Here is a 21,832-nt window from a genome sequence, read left to right on the forward strand (position 1 = left end):
TCAGTAGAAATTTTGCAAGCCAGAAGGAATACAATGATACATTCAAAGTGCGGAAATAAAAAAAGAAAATTTTAACCAAGAATATCATACCCAGCAAAACTTAGCTTTAAAAATGTGAGATAAAGACTTTTCCACAGAAACAAAAATTGAGGGAGTACATCAGCCCTAAACCTTCTTGATAAGAAATGTTTAAGAGAGTTCCTCATGTTAAAATGAAAGATTTTAAACAGCAACATGAAAATATACAAACATATAAAACTAACTTGTAAAAGTAAATGGATAAACAAATATAGACTACTATAATAATGTAAAAATAGTGTGTAAATCATTTTTAATTTTAATTAAAACTAAAAGGAAAATATTTTTTAAAAATTATAGCTAGAAAATTTGTTAATGGCTTCAAAGCATAAAAAGATGTAAAATGTGATGCCAATAATACAGTAGGAAGGGAGAAGAAGGGAACATGCAGAGTTTCTGTATGTAATAAAAGGTAAGTTGCTATCAGCTTAAAACAGAATATATTTTATGTAAGCTGAATGTTAACCACAAAAAATATGAGAAATGACAGAAAAGAAAAAGCGCAAGAAATAAAAGAATATCACTATTGAAAAATCAACCAAAGGAAAAGACACACAGCAAGAAAGGAAAAAAGGACCGAAATAACTATGAAACAGCCAAAAGACTGAACAAAATGGCAATGGAGGGCGGGTTTTCCCTGCCAATAATGACTTTAAATGCAAAATGTGAACAGGAGTAAACAATAACCTGCTCAATTAAAAGACAAAGAGTAGCTGGATGGATGAACAAGATTCAACTATGTTCTGAAAGTGAAGTGAAGAAAAAAGATGTTCCATGCCATGAAAATGATAAACCAAAGAGCAGAAATGGCTATGTTTATATTAGAAAAATAGACAAGAAATAAAAAACTGTAATGAGGGTCAAAGAGGAACATCGTATGAGATAAATTCATCAGGAAGATGTATCAATTATGACTATGTATGCACCCAGCATCAGAACACCCAAGTATATAGAGCACATACTAATAGAACTGAAGGGAATAATAGAAAGCAATATAATATTAATAGGCGACTTCAAAACCCCACTTTCAGCAATGAATAAAACATCCAAACAGAAAATCAATAAGGAAACACATGACTTAAAACAAACCGTAGACTAAATATACCTATCAGATGCATACAAAACATTTCCACCAGCAATAGCAACATAATTCTTTTCAATTGCAACAGAACTTACTCCGGAAATGATCACATATTAGGTCGTACAACAAATCTTAAAATATCTAAGAAGATTGAAATCATATCAAGTGTCTCTTCTAACCACAATTGTATGAAACTAAAAATAATAAAAGGAAAAAGAGAAAATTTACTAATATTTGGAAATTAATCAACACACTCCTAAACAACCAGTGGGCCAAAGATGAAACGAAGGGAAATCAGAAAATATATTGGGACAAATGCAAATAAAACACAGTATACCAAAACTTAAAAGATGCAGCAACAGCAGTACTAATAGGGAGATTTATAATGATACTTACATTAAAAATGAAGAACATACTCAAATAAATATTCTAACATTACACTTCAAGGAACTAAAAAAAGAACAGACTAAGTCCAAAGTTAGTAGAAGGAAGGAAATGATGGTGACTGGAGAAGATAAAACCTAAAATGCCATAAAAAAAAAAAGAAGAAAATAGAAGATAAACAAAAATAAAGAAATAAAATAGTTTCCAATTCCAAAAAAAAAAAAAAGAAAGAAAATGGACACTATGAAAACAATAGAAAAAAAAATTAAGTACACCAAAATTTTTTTTTAGAAGATAAACAAAACTGACAAATCTGTAGCTGGAATAACTAAGAAAAAAGAAGTAAGATCCAATTTAATAAAATCAGAATTGAAGGAGACAGTACAAGTGATACCACATAAATACAAAGTATCCCAGGAGACTACCATGAACAATCACACATCACTATGATAAAAATGCTCAACAAACTATGGGTAGAAGGATGTACCTTAACATAATAAAGTCTATGTATGACAAGGTCACAGCTAACATCATACATTAGTTCCCCGATATTTGCAGTTTTATTTTCTACAGTTTCAGTAGAAAGTTTCAGCAGAGTGTGGCCAACCACAGTCCAAAATACTAAATGGAAAATACCAGAAATAAATAATCCATAAGTTTTCAACTGTGTGCCATTCTGAGTAAAATGATGAAATCTCTTACTGTTCTAATCCATTCCACCCAGGATGTAAACCATCCCCTTTTCCAGCATATCCTTATTGTATATTTACTAACCATCCATTAGTCACTCAGTAGCTGTCTCAGTATCCAATTGACTGTTATGGTATTATAGTGATTGGGTTCAGGTAACCCTTAATTTTCTTAATAATGGTCCCAAAACATAGGAGTACTGTGTCTAGTTTATAAATTGAACTTTACCATAGTTATATATGTATAGAAAAATGCACAGTGTACATGAGTTGGTACTATCTATTGTTTCTACCGGGGGTCTTGAAATACACTCTCCACTGATAAGAGAAAGGCAATGCACTGATCAGGAGCAAGACTAGGATTCTCACTCTTGCTACTTCTATTCTGCTTTATACTGGAAGTTTTAGCAAAACCATTAAGCAAAGAAAGAAACTAAAATAATCTAAATCACAAATAAAAAACAAAAGTATCTCTGAGGACATGATCCTATGTGTACCAAACTTTAACGACCACTTCCCCCCCAACACACACATAGTATTAGATCTAATAAGTAAATTCAGCAAACTTGTAGAATACATAATCAACATACAAAATTCAGTTCTGATTATATAGACTGAAAACAAGCCATTTAAAAAGCAAATTATTAAAACAACTAGATTTACAATTGAATTAGATAAATAAAACACTGAAGATTAAACTTAAGGAGGTAAAAGATTTGCACACTGAAAAAAATGAAATTTGTAACAAATGAAATGAAAGTAGATGCAAATAAATTGAAAGACATCCCATATTCATGGACTGGAAGACTTAAAATATTAAATGGTCCACACTATCTAAAGAAATCTATGGATTCAACATTATCTCACCAAAATCTCAGTGGCAATTTTTACTGAAAAAAAAAGAGTCCTAAAATTTGTGTATAATCATGCACAAAGAAACCCCTGATAGCTAAAAAAAATTTTGAGCAAGAACAAAGCTGAAGATATCAAACTCCTTAATTTCAATTTATGTCACAATTATTCAGTAAAAACTGAAATATGGTAGCAGCACGAAGGCAAACATATACACCAATAGAACAAAATAGAGAGCAAAAAAAAAAATCCACACATGTACAGTCAATTTCTCTTTGACAAGGGTTTCAAGAATACAGATGGGAAAAAGATAATCTCTTCGATAAATGATGTTAGAAAAACTGGATGTCCAAAAGAAACCTGACAGCAAAATAAATAAAATTGAATCTCTAATTTACCTTATACATAAAAAAAATGCAAAATCGGCTAAAGACTTAAATGTAAGACTTGAAACAGTAAAACTCCTATAAGAAAACACAGTGAAAAGGTGGCCACTGGTTTTTGCAATGATTTCTTGGATGTGACACAAAAAGTACAGGCAGCAAGAGCAAAAATAGACAAGTGAATGTACATCAAACTAAAAATCTTCTTCCCAGCAAAGGAAACAGTCAATTAAATTAAAAGGCAACCTACTGAATGGGAAGAAAATGCTTTCAAACCATGTAGCTAATAAAAGGTTAATTTTCAAAGTATATAAGAAATTCCTACAATTCAATAGGAAAAAGTTGAAATAAAAAACCCACTTAAAAATGGGCAAAGTATTTGAATATACATTTCTTCAAAGAAGACATACAGTTGTTCTACCAGTATATAAAAGATGCTCAACTCATTAATTATCAGAAAAAGACAAATTGAAATTATAATGCGATATTACATCCTATCTGTTAAGATGGGTATTATTAAAAAATGATAACAAATGTTGGCAAAAATGTGTATTTATTGGAACCCTTCTACATGTTGCTAAAAATGTAAAATAGTTCCTTATCTATGAAAAGTAGTGTGGCGATTGCTCAAAAAGTTGAAAATAGAACTACCATATGATCCAGCAATCTCATTTCTACATATATATTAAAAAGAATTAAAAAGAAGATATTGAAGAGAGATCTGCATTCTCACTGTTATAGCAGCATTAATCACAATAGCCAAGACACAGAAGCAACCCAAGAATTTATAACAGATAATGGATTTTAAAATGTGCTATATATTTATAATACATATAATAGAATATTATACAAAACTAGAAAAGATGCAAATCCTGCCTTTTGCAACAACATGGATGAACCTGAAAGTGGAACCCTAAGTGAAAAAAGCCTGTCACAGAAAGACATATACTATATTATTCCTCTCATGTGGAAGTATCTGTAATAGTCAAAGTCTCAGAAGCAGAAAATAGAGTAACAGTTTGCAAAGGCTAGCAGGTGGAGATGGAGAGTTGTTCAATAGGTATAAAGTTTCATTTCTGCTAGATGAGTAAGTTCTGAAGATCTGCTGTATAACATAGTGCTTATAGTTAATATGGTAGTATACAGTTCAGAATTTTGTAAGAGGGTAGATTTTATGTTAAATACTCTTAGAATGTAACATGAGGTATTTGTATATGTCTAAATTCATCAACTTGTAGACATTAAATGTGTTTAGTCCACTGTATATCAGTTATACCTCAGTAAAGCTGTTTAAAAACTCTGTCAATACAAGAAAATATTAAATATCTGGTTTCAGCATACAATGCAATGTTATATAACAGCTAAAGTAAATGAAAAATTTGACAGCAAACACTTCTAAAATATATAAGGTTGAGCTAAAAGACTGCAGGAAAACAAGTATGTTTGCATTATTTTTATAAATTTTAGACAATTTCTGACGTTTGATATTTTAAGTATAAAACGTCTGAATATGACTCAAAACATTAACATTTTAAAAAGGTCTGCATGGTTGAATAATGATTTTATTGTACTCTGAAATATTTCATATGTCTAAATATTATATAATTAATTTAATTGGGCTTTAAAAAGAAAGGGGCAGAAGGAAAAAATAAGACAGTCAGTACCAATAACAGAACTATATAAAGTAATTTTTTAAATTCACAAGAAAAGAGACATTAAAATTATCTAGGAAGGTAGAAAAGAAGAATGGATGAATGGCATGTCCTTTAGGTAATTCTCCACAATATCATTCTCATTTTTCATAAAATGAAACTTTAATGCTAGAGATCAGAAATCAGATCCCAAGATTTTACTTTATGACAAATCAAAGAGTATAAGTCAACTATGTTGCCAGTTAAAGAGAGATTTCTATACTTTAGAGGAGACATTGGCATCCTCTTATAAAATACAGGTACGCCTTCTTTTGCTGAGCTTTACCTTATTGCACTTTGCAGATGTTGCATTTTTTACAAATTAAAAGTTTGTGCCAACCTTGTATTCAGCAAATCTATCAGTGCCATTTTTTCCAAGAGCATATGCTCACTTCATGTCTCTGTGTTACATTTTGGTAATTCTCAGAGTATTTCAAACATTTTTATTATTATATCTGTTATGGTGATAACAGATATCAGTGATCTTTATTGTTACTATTGTAATTATTTTGGGGCACCATAAACCGTGAACATACAGGTTGTTCAAGGAGAACTGCTCAAGAAAATAAGAGTGGACACAGATGGAAAAACATTCCATGCTCATGGTTAGGAAGAATCAATATTGTGAAAATGGCCATAATGCCCAAAGTAATTTATAGATTCAATGCAATCCTCATCAAGCTACCATTGACCTTCTTCACAGAACTGGAAAAAAACACCTTAAACTTCATATGGAACCAAAAAAGAGCTCATGTAGCCAAGACAATCCTAAGCAACAAGAACAAAGCTGGAGGCATCATGCTACATGACTTCAAACTATAGTATAAGGCTACAGTAATCAAAACAGCATGGCACTGGTACCAAAACAGAGAGACAGGCCAATGGAACAGAACAGGGGCCTCAGAAGTAACACACACATCTACAACCATCTGATCTTTGACAAACCTTACAAAAACAAGCAATAGGAAAAGGATTCCTTGTTTAATAAATTGTGTTGGGAAAACTGGCTAACCGTGTTCAGAAAGCTGAAACTGGACCCATTCATTACACCTTATACAAAAATTAACTCCAGATGGATTAAAGATTTAAACATAAGACCTAACACCATAAAAACCTTAGAAGAAAACACAGACAATATCATTCAGGACATAGGCAAAGGCAAGGAGTTCATCACTAAAACACCAAAAGCAATGGAAACAAAAGCAAAAATAGACAAATGGGATCTAATTAAACTTAAGAGCTTCTGCACAGCAAATGAAACAATCATTAGAGTGAACCAGCAACCAACAGAATGGGAAAAAATTTTTGCAGGCTACCTGTCTGATAAAGGGCTAATATCCAGAATCTACAAAGAACTTAAATTTACAAGAAACAAACAAACTCATCGAAAAGGGGGTGAAATACATGAACAGGCACTTTTCAGAAGAAGACATTTATGTGTCCAACAAACATGAAAAAATGCTCATCATCACTGGTCATTAGAGAAATACACATCAAAACCACACTGAGATACCATCTCACGCTAGTTAGAATGGCAATCATTAAAAAGTCTGGAGACAACAGATACTGGAGAGGATGTGGAGAAATAGGAATGCTTTTACACCATTGGTGGGAATGTAAATTAGTGTCACCATTGTGGAAGACAGTGTGGCAATTCCTCAAGGATCTAGAAATACAAATACGATTTGACCCAGCAATCCCATTACTGAGTATATAACCAAAAAATTATAAATCATTCTATTATAAAGACACATGCATACATATGTTCACGGAAGCACTGTTCACAATAGCAAAGTCTTGGAACCAACCCAAATGCTCATCAAGGATAGACTGGATAAAGAAAATGTGGCACATATACACAATGGAATACTATGCAGCTATAAAAAAAGGATGAGTTCATGTCCTTTGCAGGGACGTGGATGAAGCTGGAAACCATCATTCTCAGCAAACTGACACAAGAACAGAAAACCAAACACCACATGTTCTCACTCATAAGTGGGTGATGAACAATGAGAACACATGGACACAGGGAGGGGAACATCACACACTGGGGTCTGTTGGGGGTGGGGGGCTAGGGGAGCTATAGGAAGGGATGAGGGAGCTGGGGAGGGATAATATTAGGAGAAATATCTAATGCAGGTGAAGGGGGGATGGAGGCAGCAAACCACCATTTCCTGTGTAAACCTATGTAACAATCCTGCAAGATTTGCACACGTACCCAAGAACTTAAAGTATAATAATAAACAAAAAATATATTTAAAAACATAAAAAATAAAAGAAAAACCATTTTCTGAGGAGAAATTCAAGCTGCCTGGGGGAATTTGCAAAAGTAATGAGAAATCAAATGTTAATCACCAAGACAATGAGAAAAATGTCGCCAGGGCATGCCAGAGACTTTGGCAGCAGCCCTACCCATTACAGGCCTGGAAGACTAGGAGGAAAATTGGCTTCATGGGCAGGGCCCAGGGCCTTCCTGCTGTGTGCAGCCTATCAATGTCTAAAAGGGGCCATGGCTTCAGAGGGTGCAAGCCCCAGGCCTTGACAGCTTCCATGTGGTATTGAGCCTGGGGGTGAATGGAAATCAAAAACTGAAGTTTGAGAACCTCCACCTAGATTTCAGAGGATGTATGAAATGTCTGCATGTTCAAGCAGAACTTTGCTACAGGCACAGGGACCTCATGGAGAAAGTCTGCTAGGGCCCTGAGGAAGGGAAATGTGGGTTTGGACGCCCCACACAGAGTCCCCACTAGTGCACTGCCTAGAGGAGCTGTGAGAAGAGGGCCACCATCCTCCAGACACCTGAATGGTCGGTCCACCGACAGCTTGCACGGTGCACGTAGAAAGGCCACAGTTACTCAGTGCCAGCCCATAAAAGCAGCTGAGAGTGGGCTGTACCTGCAAAGCCACAGGGGCAGAGCTGCCCGAGACCACGCCAGCCCACCTCTTGCAGTGTGACCTAGGACCTATGAGACCTATAAAAACAGAGTGTTTGAATACCAGCTGGCTGAAGGAGGGCCTTAAACAACGGAACCTCTACCCCGGCTGGTGTTCAAGCTCTTGACACTCTTGGTACCATTGCAAGAAGGAATTCAAGGATGAGTCAGAAAACAGTGAAAACATGGAGATTTATTGCAAGGTGAGAAGTACACATTACTCAAGAGAAAGTCATGCAATGGAGTTTGGGACTTCTACCTTTATGAGTTTCTTTAACCAAGTGGTAGAATATTCATGTAGACTTCTGGAAACTGTGGTTCTACCCAATTTTACACCAAATGTCGGTGTTTCTGGAACTGTCATTTTGCTGGTGGGTGTGCTATTTTATTTTTATTTTTTTGAGACAGCATCTCTCTCTGTCACCCAGGCTGGAGTGCAGTGGTGCAAACTTGGCTCACTGCAACCTTCATCTCCCAGGTTCCAGTGATTCTCCTCAGTCTCTTGAGTAGTTGGGATTACAGGCACGTGCCACCACACCCAGCTATTTTTAGTAGAGACGGGGTTTCACCATATTGGCCAGACTTGTCTCGAACTCCTGACTTCAAGTGATTCGCCTGCCTCAGCCTCCCAAAGTGCTGGAATCACAGGGGTGAGCCACCACGCCCAGCCAGGTATGTTATTTAGTATGTTATAGTATGTTAATAAACATATAATCAGGTCCTAGGTCCTAGGTGAAACCTAGACCAAATCCAGTAGCGAGTTGGGCCCAGTTAGGCTCAGCTAGCTTGTTCTCCATTCTGGTTGCTCAGATTCCTTTTTTGTCGTTGTTGGTTTGTTTTTTGAGACGGAATCTCACTCTGTCTCTGGGTTAGATGGCAGTGGCGCGATGGCTCACTGCAACTTCCGCCTCCCAGGTTCAAGTGATTCTGCTGCTTCAGCCTCCCAAGTAGCTGGGACTACAGGTCCGCACCACCACGCCCAAATAATTTTTGTATTTTTAGTAGAGATGGGGTTTCACCATGTTGGCCAGGATAGTCTCGATTTCTTCACCTTGTGTTCCACCCGTCTCGTCCTCCCAAAGTGCTGGGATGGTCATTCAGATTCTTATCAGCCTACAGCTTCTACAGCTATTTCAACACTTTTATTTTGCTAGTCACGTAAAACTGATGCCTGACATATTCTATTCTTCTGTGACCACTCTGTATTATTCCTGTCTTTTTCTGTTATTACTTCTTTAATAATATAAAACCATTTATTTTTATTGTACGTATCTCAATATTATTTAGACATTGGGTTCACATACTTTTGAGAGAAAAATAAGAATAAGCCAGTTAGTAATTAAGGACCACGTTAGTTAATTATATTGGTAAGAGAATGAGGATAACAAAAGTTAAAATTACATATTTGAGCTAATGCCGCTAGCTTTGACCAGTGTCTTGAAAAGTGGTTTAGGAGAAGTCTGGATGGCTCAGCATAAATACCAAGAAATAAAGCAAACTATACACTAAGTTCAAGAAAGTATATAAATATTAAAATTCAGACAATTTAGAAAAGAAAGCTGCTAGAAATAGAACAAAAATTTTAATCAAAATGACCCAAAAATTCTGAATTTTGAAATATTTATAGTATGTGGAATTGTAGATTATTATAATGGTACAAAGTGAGGGCATTTATTTAAAAAACACAAAACTACAACATTTTCTGAAAAATACTGAACTAATGATTTATTTATAAATTATCAATACTATTACACTTCATATTTTCCATTTACCAAACAATGGAAATTCAGTAAAATTCACACTAGGCTTGATGTGAACACAAAATAGAAACAGAAGGAGTCACTTTTATTAAAAGAAGAAAACATATTAAATATTTTCCAATCTCATTATAAGACGGGCATGTCAAATCTAAATATGGGAAATATGGAGACAAGTATGTATTCGTAAAAGATGAGACAGGGAAAGGAATAATACATCAGAATCATAAGTTAAAAAATTAAACACTCTGTATGTTTTATGTAAATATACAATATATCTTTTTTCCGTAATGTTACTTTATATTTAAAAAGGTTCTCTAAGAAAAGTGTACCGTTCTTGCTTTTTTATTCAATTTGGCAGTGTTTGGCTTTTAAATGGAGTTATTAGACATTGACATGTAGCGTTTTTGGTCACGGTTAGGATCTTACAATTTGTCTTCTATTTCTCCCAGTTGTTTGTTGCTTTTGTTTCCCTCTTTTTATATTCTTTTTGCAACTAATTGAAGTTTTTTAATGTGGAATTCCACTTCATTAACATTACCTGCTTATTACCTAAACTTTTAATTTTCTTATTGGTTGCTTATTTAACTTATCACAATCTACCTTTACATTATATTACACCACTTTACATATATTGAAAGAATTCTAGAACATACTTTTTACTTCCTCCCATCCTTCATGCTATTTTTTGCCATGCATTTCACTTCTACATATTTTATAATTTTCAAAATAGTTATTAGTTATAATTTAAGTGGTCAGTGATATTTTAGAGAATTTTTAAATGTAGGAGAAATATTTTATATTTTATCCTATATTTAATATTATTTCCGGTGATTTTCAATCCCTTATGAAGACACAGATTTTCAACTATTGTCATATTTTACCTGAATTTAATATTTAACATATTAAAATTTTTTATAGTAGAAGTTTCCTGATGAGTTTTGTTTTCGTTTATCTGAAAAAGTCCTTATTTTTTTAATTTTTGGGAGATACTTTTGCTGTGTATAATGTTCCAGGGTGACAGCTGCACATCTTTCACCTTCATTACTTTAAATGTGTTGCTCCACTGTGTTCTTACTTCCCTAATTCACAATAACAGATCATTTTTAAATTTATTTTGTATATGTAATACCCTTTTATCTCTACTCAAGTTTTTCTCCTTACCACTTTTTTTTTTTTTTTGAGACGGAATTTCGCTCTTGTTACCCAGGCTGGAGTGCGATGCGCGATCTCGGCTCACCGCAATCTCCGCCTCCTGGGTTCAGGCAATTCTCCTGCCTCAGCCTCCTGAGTAGCTGGGATTACAGGCACGCGCCACCATGCCCAGCTAATTTTCTGTATTTTTAGTAGAGACAGGGTTTCACCATGTTGACCGGGATGGTCTCGATCTCTTGAACTCGTGATCCACCCGCCTCGGCCTCCCAAAGTGCTGGGATTACAGGCGTGAGCCACCGCGCCCGGCCCTATCACTTTTTTTTTGATATTTTACTGTTATATGACTTGGTGTGGTCTTCTTTACATTTCTGCTTCTTGGTGTTTATTGAGCTTTGTGGATCTATGTTTTTACAGTTGTCAACAAATTTGAAAAAAATATGGTCATCAGTTCTCCATTATCATTTTTGTTCCTCTACATTTTTCTTCTGGGTTTTTATTACACGTGTGTTAGAACACTTAGTATAATCCCACAAGCAAATTTTTAACCTTCTTAGGATGATTTTTCCTTGTTGCTCATTGCGGATAGTATTTATTGCTATTCCTTCAATTTCAATGAACTTTTGTGCAATGTTTAATCTGTTATTAATCAAATAGTGTATTTCTCATTTCAAATATTACACTTTTTATCTCTAGAAATTCACTTGGGTTTTTTTGTATCTCTTTTCTATGCTAATAATGTCCATTTTTATCTTCTTGAACACATGGAGTGCTTTTATAAACACAGTTTTTATGTCCTTACTTCCTAACAATGTAATTGAGCTCATTTCTTGGTCTATTTCAACTGACAATTTTTTTTAGTTCTCATGAATTCTATTTCTCAGTTTATTTGCATGAAGAGGCAAATAACTTTAATAGATCAGTTTTATCCTTTGAGGCTTCCTTTTAATCATTTTTTAAAGCTCAGATCCAGAAAATCCTTTAATTGAAGATAGTTTTGTTTCACCACCAAGATAATATTCTTCAGCAGATTCTACCCGAAGTCTTGTATATTAGACATTTGCAATTTGCTTGGGGACAATATAGATTACTCGTGGCCCCGTGTGAGCTACAGAGGTTGCCTTGCCTGTTTATTGCTGTTGGTTCGTTTCTCTGGTGGCATGTGCGTACCTCCCATGTCCGTGAGCGGCAGCACTGAGGTACAACCTCAGAGGGTTCCCTGCAGAGATATGGAGCCCCGTATCTGTGCTGTTCCCTCATGTCTAGTATTTTGCTCTAAAAATTCTAGGTGCCTCAGCCTTCTCAATCTCTGTCTCTTCAACTTGACAAGCCCTTTGAATATCATTCAGACTTCACTTTCTTTTCTCTCTTCCTAGATACTCCAGGCCATGAATTGGGACAGCTATAGAGCTCACGTCCATTATTTTCCTTCTCTCAGGGATCAGTGTTCTGTGCTTCTTTTTGGCCAATGTCTAAAACTGATGTTTAATATTTTGTCTGGTTTTCTAGTTGTTTATAATATGTTAGAATAAATTTGGCCCCATTATTCTACTACAGAGAAGAAAGAAAGTCTATACTGTCTGTTATTGAATCTTTAAAAAGTATCTTAAAATTTAACTATTTTATTTCTATTTAAAGATCTTGTCAATGCACAGTAAATTTTTAAATAAAATCTTCCAGGAAAATAAGTGTATTTGAAATTTTGTTTTCATTGTCTATTTTAATCTTGTGTCTTAATATGTAATCAAGTTGCTACATAACAGTGGGATTTTTAGAGCAAAAAGTGTTCTTAAATTCAACTCTATTTTCCTTTTCTAGTGGAAATTGAAACTTTAAAGTTCTAAAGATATTTTCAATAATTTTATCTTCTTAAAATGTAAGCAGAATTAGAAATAATGACACTTTTAAAAAAGAATTCCCCCATGTAGGATTGCATTTTTGAAATTCCATGCCTACTGAGCGCTCTTCAACGGTTTTATGTTTGTTATTTTATTTATTGCAGGACTTGAAGGGCAAGTGCAACATCTGGGCCTATGTTGGGTCCCTCTGTTCTTGGTTCTTTGTAAATAAGGGTTAAAATAATTGTCTAACATCTCACAGTTTAGGAGTAAGAGGTTGTATGCTATGAAAAACAACTCATAGCTTAAAAGAGCTGTTTTTGTGAAGGAAAGTTTACTTACAAATAAAACTAAACATCTCTCTTGGACTTCTCTGTCAATCTCCAGTGAAGTTTCGGAGACAATAGAATTTTTTGCTTTTTGCAACAGAATAAAAAATGAGAGTTATCCTTGGTATGTTATTCAAAAGGGAATGCTTATTTTATCATGTTTTGTTTATTTTCATTTTAATTTTTTTTTGAGCAAGTATAGAAGCTTTTCTTTGTTCAGAAATTTGAAATAAATCCACTGAGTCTTCTAAAAAATTGGAAAAAAAAATGAACGGAGGTAGACTCACAGTGATTGCTCTTTGGGTTTGAAATCCCCGTAGCTCAATCCAGGTCAGCTAAGCCTTCATCTTTCATTTACAGGGTAAGTACTTTTGAAATACACGGACTAAGAAAAGATTCTCTGGCAAAGAATGACATGTTCAGTGGTTGGGTAATATGCAGTAATAACATTTTGATTGTGTACTACAAAGAACTATTATGTCATCATGAAAACACTAGGTAACATTTGTCAAATCTAAGAGGAGAAATTTCAAAGTTGCACCTATAATTTGCACAGTGTGAAATTTAAAATTCTTTCATTTTTTACTTCCCAAACCAGATTTTTCAAAGTGGTCAGAGTGTGTCTTCCAAGGTTTTGGATTAAATTAGAGGGCACGAACATTTTTCTTCCTCTTAAAATGGCAGCAAAGAGAAACGACTTCTCAATTAGGGCAGAGCTTAGATATTTACTATTGACAATGGCTCCAAAACTGTTGTTTCCCACTCCCACTGACTGTCAGATCCCTTGATGGATAAGCCTTGACTAAAATTATAGTAGGTCCATTGCATTTGGGTAATTGACATTTCCAATTTAAACTCCTAAGAAAACTTCAAAAACTCCTAAAAGTTCCCTGAAGCTAAAATATATTTTTCTTGAGTTACAAATTTAAATTATGTGGGCTTGGAGGCTGAGGTGGTAGAGTGAGCTTCAATGGCCACCCACAGTATGTATATATGTCTTTAATGCACTGATTTCAAAGTTTTATCTTTTTTATTGAGATTTTTAATAAGTCTTGTTAACGAATAAAGTATTGTCTCTGTTGCAAATACCAAAGAATGCCAAGAGCAAGTCTTGTTAATAAAAGTAAGAAGAAAATGGAGCAGTCTAAGAAAGCAATGACTCCTGAGGCAAAAACCAACCTGTAGACGAGTTAGAGCACACAAATCAAATGTGATGGTTTATAAAGAAAAACAAAAATCCAACTAAGAAAACTACTTTGGCAAATACTTCCTTCAGTACAAAAAGTGATCATTAAATGAGATAAAACTTTATTTTATTGTACTTTAGGTTCTGGGGTACATGTGCAGATCATGCAGGATTGTTGCATAGGTACATACATGGCAAGGTGGTTTGCTGCCTCCATCCCCCCATCACCTACATCTGGTATTTCTCCCCTCATTATCCCTCCCCACCCTCCCCACCCCCACTGTCCCTCCCCTAGCACCCCCCTACTGACCGCAGTGTGTGATGCTCCCCTCCCTGTGTCCACATGTTCTAATTGTTCAACACCCACCTAGGAGTGATAACATATGGCGTTTGGTTTTCTGTTCTTGTGTCAGTTTGCTGAGAATGATGGTTTCCAGATTCATCCATGTCCCTATGAAGGACACGAACTCATTGTTTTTTCCGGCTGCATAGTATTCCATGGTGTGTATGTGCCACATTTTCTTTATCCAGTCTATCAATGACAGACATTTGAGTTGGTTCCAGGTCTTTGCTATTGTAAGCAGTGCCTCAATGAACATACGTGTGCATGTGTCTTTATAATAGAACAATTTATAATTCTTTGGGTATATACCCAGTAATGAGATTGCTGGGTCAAATGATATTTCCATCGATACCTAGTTTATCAAGGGTTTTTAGCATAAAGGGCTGTTGAATATTATTGAAGGCCTTCTCTACATCTATTGAGACAATCATGTGGTTTTGTCTTTGGTTGTTTATGTGATGGATTACATTTATAGACGTGTATGTTAAACCATCCTTGCATCCCTCGGATGAAGCCTACTTGATCATGATGAGTAAGCTTTTTGATTTGCTGGGCATTCTGTTTGCTGGCTTTTTATTGATGATTTTTGCGTCAATGTTCATCGTGGATATTGGCCTGAAGTTTTCTTTTTTTGTTGCGTCTCTGCCCTGTTTTGGTATTAGGATGATGTCGGTTTCATAAAATGAGTTGGGGGGGATTCCCTCTTTTTGTATTATTTGGACTAGTTTCAGAAGGAATGGTACCAGCTCTTCTTTTTATATCGGGTAGAATTCGGCTGTAAACCCGTTTGGAACTTGGTTTTTTTAAAAAGAAAACTTGTGGTGTGAGGTTATACACAGGTCTCACATAATTCTTAATGGAAGTGTTATTCAGGAAAAGGCCAGAAGCCCATGTAAGTATCCTATAAGTAACAGGTAGCACAGGCACAACATGCTTTAGAAACGTAAAGAACTGGAGGCTGCTTGTAAAGTCAACAGTAGCCCATGTGAATGAACAAAATGTCTTTGCCTACATGAATCACTAGAGCGCTTAATCTATGATCCATCACCATCATTCAGAGTAAGTATTTTCATTTTGCATAGTCAGGTAAGTTCATGGTTAATGATGTCTAAGAAAAGATGTGGCATAGAGTGTATTTTACTAACATGTATTGTAATAGCTTTTATAAGTGACTTTGGCCCTGTTATTTATACAATCATTAGGCCTCTGAGGAAGTCCCTTACATTGTTCAGTTTCATGTTGCTGCTTTTCTTGGGGGCCTTATAAGTGATGGTGATATTTTTAGACTTTTTACTTACTGAGAATGTTGGGATATGTTTTGTGGAAACAGATGAGTTTTATAGCAAACTTTTCTTAAAATTTAAAAATAGTTTTTAAATAGAACTGGTCAGTAAGATTGGAATATTTGCAGCTATAATACACATTATATATTTCAAATTCTAGATTTTATATGGAGAGCAAAAAGTATGTTTCAAGATTCTGTTTCTATGACTAAGTTCTTAAACAGTTTCAAAGACATACAATAACATAGTCAAAATGAAGTAAATTCCTTTCAATCACAACCAGTTTTATGAAAGATCACGAGAAAAAAATGCTACCTCAGTCCCAATATCAAGGATGCATTAACACCTAGACAGTCACTCAGAGTATTGCTAAATAATGGCTTGTAATCAACAACAGTTGTATAACATACGTACCGCAGATGCCAACTGGTGTCCACTGACGTCTTAAGATTGTTACCTGTGCTACTCTCTCATTTCATGTCCCATAGAAGAGTAATAGCTTTCCCAAACCTCTGGCCTATGTGACCAGCTACTTCCACTGAGTTAACTCAATTTAAGATTACCTGAATATCTTGAGTGTGCTGTCCATGTCTACATTTCATTAGCTCAGATGGGTCATTCAGAATCATTCTTTAATTTCTATAAAATCAAAACAAAACCACTCATTAAAATCATGGATGTGTACCGTCAGCTTTGCTGAAGTCAGTGACGCAATCAGGAAGGGAAAAAGTTATGTTACAACAATGCCTATCTCTTCAAGTAGAAAATTAGACACAACTATTAATTCAAAGCTTCATTCACCTATTCCTTAGAAACCACCCCATTAAATTTGTTTTCTCAACCACAGTTTTCTTTCATTTTTAATGTAGAAAGTTTAGATATCTCTCTTCTTGGGTTGACTCCTGTTAATCCATATGTATTACCTTCCAAACAGATGAGCAATAAATTTTTCTAAAGAAAGACAACCCCCTCTCAAAAAATCATTCAAATTATCAACAGGTAATAAAAAATTTCACTAGAAACTGAAAAAATCAGTAACACTATTAACAAAACCTTGAGTTTAGTTATTAATAGAAAGGACAGTAGTGATCAATGGTGTTTAACAGTAGTCCAATAGTAGTGGTCAATGTTGTGTAACAGTCAATAGTCTTCAAACGTTAACTTAAAACAATAATCATCATTTTATTATCTCTCAAGTTTTTCATGGGGAAGAAATTCACATAGAGTTCAGCCAGGTAGTTCTGAATTGGGCTGTTATTTCAGACAGAAATTCGAACTACAACAGGTGAGGATGGGCCACACATTTCTCTCTCTTCAGGTAGTCTCAGAGTTTTCCCACGTGTCAACTGATGTTTGCTCATAATATGGAAGTCCCGTGAGGTTGGCCTTCTTACATAGTAACTCAAGGTTTCATTGTGAATATTCTAGACAACAAGGCAGAAATAGCACCACTTTTATGACTAGCCTCAGAAGGCAGAGGTCACTTCTGTTTAGTTACAAGTCTACCCAGGTTTAAGATGAAAGAACATAAACTCGCTTCTCAAAGTAGCAGTATAACTGAAATACAGGATGGGAGGTATTGTTGTGGTCATTTTTGGAAAATACAATCTACCACATATGTTCAGTTATTTATTCTATATTTTCCCCCGGATCTTCTTAACGTACAGCATCAAAAGTAATATTTACATAAATGTATTATTTTTTCATTTATTGCTATTATAAGTAGACTATAATAAGTAGTCACTATATTTACAAGTTTGTGAAGCAAACAGAAATGCATTATTTTACAAAGTTAGCAGTTTATTAACATGTCTTCCAAGTGATAATGGTACAGATACTGAAGGTGTTGTTGAAAGCACGGCAATGCTACCAGGGGTGTAGAGTCTGTGGGTGGACCTACTAGAGGAGGATGACAGCTTGAGTTCTCTGGTGAGCTCTGTCTCCAAAATAGACCTTAGAAAGACATTTAAAATTCCTGGGTCTGTAAAGCAATGAAGAGGCTTAAAAAAAAAAAGAAAAAAAAAAAGAAAAGAAAATTCTTGGGTCTTTTATTTTGATCCTCAATAAAAAGTCTTTTCTAACTTTATTTTTTTTTCATTTTCTTCTTTTTTTTTTTTAATTGCATTTTAGGTTTTGGGGTACATGTGAAAAACATGCAAGATTGTTGCATAGGTGCATACGTGGCAGTGTGATTTGCTGCCTTCCTCCCCTTCACCTATATGTGGCATTTCTCCCCATGCTATCCCTCCCCAACTCCCCACCCCCCACTGTCCCCCCACTCCCCCCAACAGACCCCAGTGTATAGTGCTCCCCTCTCTGTGTCCATGTGTTCTCCTTGTTCAACACCCATCTATGAGTGAGAACATGCAATGTTTGATTTTGTGTTCCTGTGTCAGTTTGCTGAGAATGATTGTTTCCAGGTTCATCCATGTCCCTACAAAGGATGCGAACTCATCATTTTTGATGGCTGCATAATATCCCATGGTGTATATGTGCCACATTTTTCTTGTCCAGTCTATCATCGATGGGCATTTGGGCTGGTTCCAGGTCTTTGCTATTGTAAACTGTGCTGCAATGAACATTCGTGTGCATGTGTCCTTATAGTAGAACGATTTATAATCCTTTGGATATATACCCAGTAATGGGATTGCTGGGGCAAATGGAATTTCTATTTCTAGGTCCTTCAGGAATCGCCACACTGTCTTCCACAATGGTTGAACTAATTTACACTCCCACCAACAGTGTAAAAGTGTTCCTATTTCTCCACATCCTCTCTAGCATCTGTTGTCTCCAGATTTTTTAATGATCGCCGTTCTAACTGGCATGAGATGGTATCTCAATGTAGTTTTGATTTGCATTTCTCTAATGGCCAGTGATGATGAGCATTTTTTCATATGCTTGTTGGCCTCATGTATGTCTTCTTTTGTAAAGTGTCTGTTCATATCCTTTGCCCATTTTTGAATGGGTTTGTTTATTTTCTTCTTGTAAATCTGTTTTAGTTCATTGTAAATTCTGGATATCAGCCCTTTGTCAGATAGGTAGGCTGCAAAAATTTTTTCCCATTCTGTTGGTTGCCAATTCACTCTATCGACTGTTTCTTTTGCCGTGCAGAAGCTGTGGAGTTTGATTAGGTCCCATTTGTCTATTTTGGCTTTTGTTGCCAATGCTTTTGGTGTTTTGGTCATAAAGTCCTTGCCTACGCCTATGTCCTGAATGGTTTTGCCTAGGTTTCCTTCTAGGGTTTTTATGGTGTTAGGTCTTATGTTTAAGTCTTTAATCCATCTGGAGTCAATTTTAGTGTAAGGTGTCAGGAAGGGGTCAAGTTTCTGCTTTCTGCATATGGCTAGCCAGTTTTCCCAATATCACTTATTGAACAGGGAATCCTTTCCCCATTGCTTGTTTTTATCAGGTTTGTCAAAGATCAGATGGTTGTAGATATGTTGTGTTACCTCCGACGCCTCTGTTCTGTTCCATTGGTCTATATCTCTGTTTTGGTACCAGTACCATGCTGTTTTGATTACTGTAGCCTTGTAGTATAGTTTGATGTCCGGTAGTGTGATGCCTCCCGCTTTGTTCTTTTTGCTTAGAATTGACTTGGCTATGCAGGCTCTCTTTTGATTCCATATGAAGTTTAAGGTGGTTTTTTCCAGTTCTGTGAAGAAGGTCAATGGTAGCTTGATGGGGATAGTGGAAATTAAAGACCTGAATTCAACTCCAAGTGTGCTACTCTCAACTGCACAACCTATTCAATCAAAAAACCAAATGCCAACACCGTTGTATCTAGAATAATTATATCTAGACTGACTACAAAACTGAATGCAAATTAACATCCATGTTACTAAGAAAGTCAATAATTATCTGTTTCTATTACACTGACGACATAATTGATCCAGGCCGATCCTGCTTGCCCACGTTTTATGTCTGAAAGATGCCAGCAGGGCACTCTCGAAATTTACTTCTGTGTCTGGTTCACACAAGATATACCAAACTAGACTGCCATGGGTCCTCCCTGTTGTATTTTTGGCACACCCAATGTATGTTCTCTCTTAATCTGTCTATTCCCCATCATCCTGAAATTAGATACACATATGTTTATAGAACTCATTGTTAATCAATCTGGAAGATGACATGTGAACATAAACCTGCCTTAATTAGTATAGGCATTGTTCATTTTTCAAAAATCAAGTTACAATATTTTGTAAAGTAAAAACATGCACAAATGCCAAAAAGGTAATGGTTTGTATGCACTGAAAAATTTTTGTATACAGTAGCCTTCTTAAACAAAGAATGAAAAGGAAAATCCTTTTTGGCATATGATTGAACAATTGCATACTGTTTTTCTTTCCTTTTAAGAGCATTTTTTAGATTCAATCTGTCATGCAAACATATCATTCTAAGAGTAAAGCTATCTATAATATTATAACACTTTCTTGAAATTAAAATTCAGAAGGTTGGTTCAATATAATTATGAAATTCTTGATTTTACAGACAATTTCCTCGGGGGAAAAAGCAGTTATCAACATTATCCCAAACAAATAACTTGAATAGACCATTAACCATAGAGAAGAATGAGAATAAAATCAAGTAATTATTTTAACAAAGCTTTCAAAGACAGAAAGTTTCACCAGTGACGGTTTTAGAACTGCGAAACATTTAATTTGTTGCAAAATTCTCGAGCTTTCTTTTTAGTTTTGTTGTTTTGTTTTGTTTTTTGGAGACAGAGTCTCTCTCTGTCACCCAGTCTGGAGCACAACCTCAGCTCACTGCAACTTCTGCCTCCCAGGCTCAAGCAATTCTCCTGCCTCAGCCTCCTGAGTAGCTGGGATTACAGATGCACACCACCACGCCAGGCTAATTTTTGTATTTTAAGTAGAGATGAGGTTTTACCATATTAATCGGGATGGTCTTGAACTTCTGACCTCAGGATCTGCCCACCTCAGCAGGCCTCCCAAAGTGCTGGGATTACAGGCATGAGCCACCACGCCAGGCCAAAATTCTCCAGCTTTCTAAGTGTATAACGCTATCTCTGCAAATAAAAGGGAAACTTTGTTTCTCCTTTTTCCAATATTTTTTAATTTATTTATTTATGTATGTATTTATTTTGAGACATTCTCACCCTGTCACCAGGCTGGAGCGCAATGACACAATCTTGGCTCACTGTAACCTCCACCTCCTGGGCTCAAGCTATTCTCATGTCTCAGCCTCCTGAGCAGCTGACTTCACAAGCATGCACCGACATACCTCGCTAATTTTTGTATTTTTAGTAGAGACAGGTTTTCACCATGTTGACCAGGCTGGTCTCTAACTCCTGGCCTCAAGTGATCTGCCCACCTCGACCTACCAAAGTGCCAGGACTGTAAGAGTGAGCCACCACGCCCAGCCATTTTTCATTTTTTAAAATATACATTATAGATAATCATTACAAATATTGTTACTGGTGTCAGACTGACCCATGTGTACATGCTAGCTCCACCACGTGCAAGATGTGTGACTTTGATCAAGTAATTGGACCTTGCTAAGCCTGTTTCTTTGTCAGAAAAATGAGAAGAATAAAAACATTACATTAAATAAGATAATTTCCATTAATTTCTGCCAGCATCTGACACATGGTAAGCATCGGTAGGTATCAGGTACATTCATTGCATATTGGACGTCTGACCAATTCTATATGATGTCAAATGGAAATAAAAAGGTATAAGAGAAAGAAATGGATTAAATGACTATTATTATTGACAATTATGTGATTTATGTATCAGAAATTTAAGAGAACTACAAATTTATTTGAATTATCATAGATAGACTAGAAAAGTGGTCAGCTATAAGATAAATAAGTAAAGTACTATATTTTCTAAA

Source organism: Aotus nancymaae, unplaced genomic scaffold (genome assembly GCF_030222135.1).
Source record: "Aotus nancymaae isolate 86718 unplaced genomic scaffold, 86718_ANA_hifiasm-v0.15.2.pri h1tg000025l, whole genome shotgun sequence".
Lineage (NCBI taxonomy): Eukaryota > Metazoa > Chordata > Mammalia > Primates > Aotidae > Aotus > Aotus nancymaae.